We start from the raw sequence: 7,761 nt of genomic DNA on the forward strand, positions 1-7,761 counted from the left end.
AGGAAGAATTATAGGCTAGAGTGTTACATCTTTGTCAATTAAAGTATCCACAGAATTTCAACTCTCTAGTGCCACTCCACAGGCAAGAGAATACTGTTTGAATGAAGGATTTTCTTCCAAAGAGAGAGACTGAAAATAAGTTAAAAAAAAAAAAAACACAGAGTCACCCCCTTATGGCTGCAGCGGCGACGGCGGCTTTGGGACGATGATGGAGAATGCAAGCCCCGCTACCCATCTCTCTCCTACCCTCCAATGCTATGTGCCCCCTGACACTGCCCCGACCCTGACCCCCACCAGGACGATAGTGAAGTATTTCCTGGGGCAGAGCGTGCTCTGGCGCTCCTGGGACCAAGTGTTTGTTGCCTTCTGGAAGCGTTACTCCAACCCTACAGCAAGCATGTCCTGATAGAGGACATTGTGCACCGAGGTGACTCCTGATCAGAAACTGTGGTCCAGGAGGCTTTTAAGGAAGACCAACAGGATGCCTCTCTGGGTGGAGCGCTTCTTTTCTGCTAATGTAGCGCACTCGGTGTACATCCTCGAGGACTCTGTCGTGGACCCACAGAACCAGACCATGACCACTTTCACCTGGAACATGAAGCATGCCTGGTTGATGGTGGTGAAGGAAATATGTGTTTACTGTGTGAACCCTGAAAACAGGGGCTGGACTAAAATCAGACGGGAGGCCTGTATTTCCTTCAGTTTGTTTGGGGTCTCCGGAGTTGTATGGGAGTTTTGCCCAGATAGATTCAAAGCAATGTGACCAAGACTATCAAAGGCTTTGAGTACATGTTGGCCAAACTGCAAGGTGAAGCTCCTTCTAAGACACTTGTTTAAACAGCTAAGGAGGCAACTGAGAAGGCAAAGGAAACTGCCCTGGCTGCTACTGAGAAGGCCAAGGACCTGGCCAGCAAGGCAGTCACCAAGAGGCAACAGCAGCAACAGGAACACTATGTTTAAAGCAGTCACCCTACTGCTTCCCCTGCAACAAAAAGGCCTTGCTGCCCTCCCAGATGTCCAGTACCTGAGGCTGAGAGCCTCTTGGCAAGACCTGGTATTGGGCCCAGAGCTCCAGCCCCTGAGAAACACCATCAACACAATGCAAGCCCACAGACAATCCAGGTCTTGTCACCTTACCCACCCTGTGTTTAAGCTGTAATTTACCATTAAAAATCCATTTTCAGTGCAAAAAAACCACACAACAAAAATGAGGGCAAGTTAGAATTACCTTAATTCTTGAGGCATTGTTGCCATTTACTGTTAATTTAAAACACATATTTGCTCTAAAATATTCCATGATTACTAGGCTTCTAAGAAAATTCAGTGCATGCCAATTTTCTGTAATAATTCATCAGAAAATATGCAGAGAAGTATGGAGAAAAATAAATCAAAAGATTTATTGCACTGGTTTTGTGTGAGCATCTGTATCTGGAACTATTAGTATATAACTATCTTCCTCTACTCTTCAGACAAATCAACAAAGCGAGTTAAATAGTGCATATTAAAAAATGGAAGAGCACAGAGATAATTTATTTGAGTCATCTATCACCATTTTTTGTATCTTTTTTACCACTTACTGACTTTCCAGCACTTGCCTCTGGTCCTGTGGTCAAATCACCTGTTTGATACCATGCAAAGTAAAAAAAAAAAGCCACAGTGACTCACAGAGAGAAGAAACAAAATAAAATAGAACATAAACTTGTATCTCCTTCCTCCACCTTTCTTCAAGGAAGACTAAATTCTTTCCAAAAGAAGATATAAGTATTGGGACCAATAGTTAGCTGCTTTTCTCACTTTATGGAGAAAGGTAGTGGGCTCCCTCTCTCTCTCTTTCTCCATGTGTGCATGTGCATGCATGAGCGCGTGTGCGCACACACACACACATGTATATACATATACATAATATTTAAGGGTACATATTTAAGATATACTTATTTAATATGCATATGCAGGCACGCGCGCGCACACACACACACACACACACACACACACACACACACACACTTAAATATTATCAGTCTAGGCCAGTAATGTCAAATAGAAACAGGGCCAATAGACCAATAAACCATAGATAACAATCCCTGGGTTTTGCATATTGTCTTGTAACACCACATATTAACATTTTTTGTGTTCTATTATATTTTAATTTATTTTGTCAAATAAATGACAATTACATTTTAATCTGCTTTCACTACATGGAAGTATTGCCTGTTCCCTGCAGCCTTCCAGACACATTGGACACATTTGGGCATAATAGATCTAATTTTAGGTTCAACTAAAACTTCTGATTGCTATTTCTTAATGATGCTCTAGCATTATGTGTAAGGTTTGACTCCCCAAAATGAACACATATCATTCTAAAAAGAACAAAAATAAATGAATATAGTAAAACAAACACATATAGTAAATAGGAAGGAAACCCATTTTTCCCAATTGAATAACAAAATAGAATTTTTTAAAGCATATTATGTGAAAAGATATATTTACAAGCCATTACAGATTGAAATAGTTCTCTCACTGGGAGTGAAGTAATTCAGCTCAACCAAGAAAGTCCCAAATCCCACCTAAGGGGAAAATTCCCTTCAATCTCTAGTGTGGCAAGTTGGGAATAAGGACATGACTGAATTTCAGATTATCAGCTTCTTCCAAGAGTATTTTTGCTTGGGATTTGGGGGACTGAAGAGAGTTTAAATGTTTACCTTCTCTCAGAATTAGAAGCCAGAAGACCCCAAAGATTCAAAAGCCAGATTTCTTTTCTCTCATGATCTGGTCAATTCCTCCACACCTTCTTCACAGGAGTGGAGCATTGATCTCTAGCAATAAGGAGAGAGTCTTACGTAATTGACTTTTAAGCCAGTGTTTTAGTATATTTGATAGAACTATATAGGGACTTTGAGTTTTTCATCCCCAAGTAGGGATGGGCCACCACTCATAAGGAAGACATGATTTGAGGAATTAACTTATTAATGCTTTAGGAGATGAAAAAAATAGTGCTTAAGAGTATAGGGTAGAGAGAAGAAGACAACATGAAAACCTGATAATCACAAGAATGGAAATAAAATTAGCCATCTATAGATAGAAGCTGATGGTGGAGAATATTATATGCTACTTGGGAGAAGCCAAGGCCTGGAGAATTAAACAATAAAGGCATCAATTTTTGGTTGTATTATCAGCTAGATGGAAACTGAATGATTTTGTGAATGTTGGCTGGAATTTTTGCTTTTTAGTGCTATCTTCTTGTTGTTGCTTATCCTTGTTTCTCTAAGAGGACCCATGGCATGATAGGGTGATGTCTTAACTTGTGCATGAATTGGATTTAGGAGAGGCAGAGCTACACAAAGTCATTGGCCTCACTATCTCTCTTCCAGAATCATCAAACTCCAGTGGCAAGACAAAAGTCCAGAGGACCAGTGATGTCTTGGGATGCAATGAACAACCTTTGCATCTGTGTCATTTGATCAAGCTCTGAGCACTCCACGGCCCATGCTTTAGCCTCCTTCATGGCTGTTGGAACAAATTGTTCTTATGTATCAATTCCACCAATGAAAGTCTTCCATGCTTGGGGCATACACCCACCTAACTCATGACAATTTTGTGGCCCATTCGGTTACCCTATGCAAGAGTCATAAAGAATCATTTTAGATACTGAGGAAACATAATCAAGATCACACAAGATTTAGAAACTACCATTTTAAAGGATAAGAGATCATGGAATATGGTATTCCAAAAGGGAAAAGTAAAAAGTTTACAAGTGAAATAACTTACTCAACAAAACAAATATAATCCTACAGTAGGGGAAAAATGGACCTTTAGTGAAATTGACTTTCAAGAATTCTTGATGAAAAGATTAGAGTTTAGTACAAACTTAGAAATACCAATATAGGAGTAAAGTAAAATACAAAATTAAATGTAAGCAAGCAAATAAGCAAATGGATAAGATGTTATAAGCATGAAGTATTTGAATTCAAATGAAAGAGAGGAGAATGATACATATTCCCCTAAAATTCATGCTATTTAACAAAAGATGTAAAAGGACAAAAAATATGGAATGCCTGAGGAAGTCAATGTACTGCTTTGATGATTTAAAAAGGAGAAAATAAATGGAAAGATAAAAAGGACACACTAGGGAATATAAAGGCAAGAAATGGGCAAAAATAGGAATAGTATTATTGTACATAACCAGAGGTATTATCTTACATAACAAATAGAAATCTGCACAAATAAAAGAAAGGCAGGGGGAACAGCTGTCACCAGAACCTCACTTTAAAATGATGCACAGAGAAGTTAGCAAAGCCACAAAAACCAATTTACATTATAATAACAACACTGAAAAAATGTACACTTTTTAAAGGATATACCTTTCTGAGAAGCTATGATGAACCATAATTCAGAGGACAAATGATTGAGAGTTCTACCCAATTCCTGACAGATTGGTGATGGACTAAATATTCAGAGTGAGACACGCATTTTGGGACATGGCCAATGTGTGAATGAATTTTTACTTGGCTATGCATATTTTTGCAGGAAGTATTTTTCTCAGTTCAAGGAAGGGAAGAAGGAAATGTTTAATAATTAAAAAAATAATTAAAAACACACATCTCTTTGATAGCTGAAATAAAATATTCTTCCTTAGCTGTTTGCAGATTATATGAAGAGCTGAAAAAGACTGCCTCCTTCCAATTAATACTCTAATTCCTTGATAATGGTAAAAAAAAAATATACTGGCTCTTAGGTTAGTTATGGTTGTAATCATTTCAGGGGAAGAGAGAAAGGCAATCACCTAAGCTATATATTTCTTTCTATTTTTCTGGAGCCTTTTCTTTCTTGTCCTTGTTTTACACTTTTCTAAAAGAAAGGTATTCAGTGTAAGAGAGAATTTTAGTTAGAGTGCACTGTTTCCTGTGAAATTTGATTAAGTAATGATTATATTCCTTTCATCAGATAAGTATGGAAATAACTTTAGCCTGGAGAAATCATTATTCTTAAAATATTTTAACTGAAGGAGGTTTAAAATCCACTTCCTCAATGGCACAGAGTAAGTACTTAATGAATGTTTTGGACTGACTGAAATGCATTAAGCAATAGATGTTGACAGAGACCAGGCCATTTTCTAAGGATGCTTGTTTAACCAAAAAAAAAACAACTATCATAAAATGGAAGTTAAATGTTCAGGCAGCAAACCCTTGCTCATATTGCTAATTGGAGAGATTGAGTATAATTTTAGGTAAAAATTCTTTTGTGATTTTTTTATGTGGATTTGAAGGGATATTAATAGTATCATTTTAAAAAGTAGTAGGAATTAATGGAGAGAAAAAATGGTTTATCAAAAGTTTGATTAAAGGCTAAATTATGCTAGATCCTCATCCTTTCAGAAGAAAACAAGCGGACAAAAATAGAAAAGGTGTGTCAAACTTTGATTAAGAAAAAATAGAAGTGGTCCCCAAAAGATGTTTCTTACTATCATGTATAATGTCCAATGTAGGGTCCAAATGGAAGACAAATTTCCTAAGATGATGATGTCCAATTATTTGTGTTGTGGATGACTATTCTACTGAATTTATCTCTCAGAATATTATGATTTTATAATCTGTATTGAAAACTATCAAGTGGAAGAAATATATCTATTGTTTTAGACTATGATTTTCTTTTCTTCTGAATAGGAACTAAAGCTAATTCATCAGTGCACAACTATATCTATACCTGTGTTTATGTCCATCTCTATGTCCATCTATCCATCATACAGATTCTAAAGATTGAAATTGAGTCGACCCCAAATTGAATCTGAGGAAGTGAGTGAACTACATTTCATTAAGAAATTCTTAATTAAAAGCTATGTTTCTATTAGAAATAATATTTTAACAACAATGTTTTATAAGTAATGCTTTCTGGCTATTATATAGTCATATAACTTTATATCAGCAATACAAAATTTCCCAAAAATTATAATTACATGATTGGTCATCACCAAAATGATGAGAGATGCCTGGAGGTTTGTCATAGCAGGTTATTAATACATACTTTCTCATAAGAAGTGGCATTTTATGTACACACAAATATGTACTCTTAAATGTACAGTTATACCTTTGTATAAACATACACATATGTATATCCACACATATTTATGCATATGTATACATATATACCTATAGTTAAAATTAAATGAATCTATAATTTATCTCTATTGATAGCAATATCTGTATGTACTTTTGTACATGACCTTCCATAGAGGACACAAAATGCCTAATTTATTGCAATAGCAATCTGGTTGGTATTACTGCCTCAAATTTCTCCTTCAATGCATTCTATTTTCCATTTAGCTTTTGAATTCTTTTAAAAGCACAAGTCTAACCACATTACTCCTCTACTCAATAAGGACAGGTGGTACAAAGGACTATTTGGAGGACTTGAGGTTGCAATGACCTGAATTCAAATCTAGTTTCAGACACTTATGAACTATGTGACCCTGGAAAAGTCACTAAAGCTCTGTATGCCTCAGTTTCCTTATCATTAAAATGGGGATAATTATAATAGCACCTACCCCCAAAGGTCATATGAGGATAAAATGAGATGACATTTGAAATGTCCTTTGAGAATTTTAAAGAGCTATGTAAATATGATTATCATAATAAATATTTGTTGATGTGATTTGACATCTTGTCCTGCTATATCTTTTATAATTTTATGAGTCCAGTTGCAAACTTCAGGCTATAAATCTTGTTCTTCACATTCATGCTGTGACAAGCCAAATTATTTTCTGATCATGCATTTATGGAATAACATGTCAGCCTTGTGTGCAATTCATTATTGGTAATATTGTACTGTCTACCTGTGCCCACCCTTAAATTTTATTATGTGACTACCAAAAAATGAAGAAACGCATATTGAAATGAATACCAAAATGGAGTTGTGATCTCACTGATATGACTACTTGCCTAAATATTAAGGTCACAACCTATCAATGCTTTCTCTCATCCTGTAAAATTTTTGGTAGTGGGAATTTCCTATTGAAAATTGAGGAAAATTGAATGATAGATCATAGATGTAGATAAACTTCTATTCACATAAACTTGTCAATATTTATGCTCATGTAGTTATAGATTGTATACATGATACACATACAACATGTACATCTATGTGAATATGTGATCATATCAATTATTTTTCAAAAAAAAAAGTAGGGAGGTTTTACTAATTAACTTCTCCATGTGAAGTTGTACCCATAGAAATGAGATAAAATATCCGATAAATGTTGAAGCATAATTTTGACATGTCTCTTAGAAGCAAATGATAAAATCTAGTGGTGGGCATATATAGTAGCACATTATGAACAATTATACAGAAAAAAATCACTTTTTATCCTGCAAATATATAAGAAAAGTATTTGGTTTACCCTGACAGGTATAAGAAATGTCTATCATGAGGTCTCCAGGAGTATTCACAAAATGTTAAACATTATAGCAAAGAGAAGTTTTCAGCACATTGGATATGTCTTTTATTGAAAGTCATAGACAAAACTCAAACAACCTGAAAGGTTCTGGCTGGGTTTTGATCTTCACCATTAGAAATGATACCCACAATTATAGAATCAAAATCCAATGAATTATTTATTTACATTGAATTGATCAAATAATCATTAGATTTAGCATATTGTCTAGTACTTTTTGGTAGTGATTCTGGCATCTTGCATATTAACTATATCCCACAGCTTCCTACCATAAAGTTATTCGATAAGTACATGATTTGTGACCTTGCTACTAGTGC

General features: G+C 35.5%; 1 pseudogene; it reads left to right on the plus strand.

The window, feature by feature from the left end:
- The first annotated feature begins 205 nt into the window (after window positions 1-205).
- LOC118838647 lies at window positions 206-960 on the plus strand (annotated as a pseudogene).
- Window positions 961-7,761: the final 6,801 nt, after the last annotated feature.

This window comes from Trichosurus vulpecula, chromosome 1 (assembly GCF_011100635.1).
Source record: "Trichosurus vulpecula isolate mTriVul1 chromosome 1, mTriVul1.pri, whole genome shotgun sequence".
In the NCBI taxonomy this organism is placed as follows: domain Eukaryota; kingdom Metazoa; phylum Chordata; class Mammalia; order Diprotodontia; family Phalangeridae; genus Trichosurus; species Trichosurus vulpecula.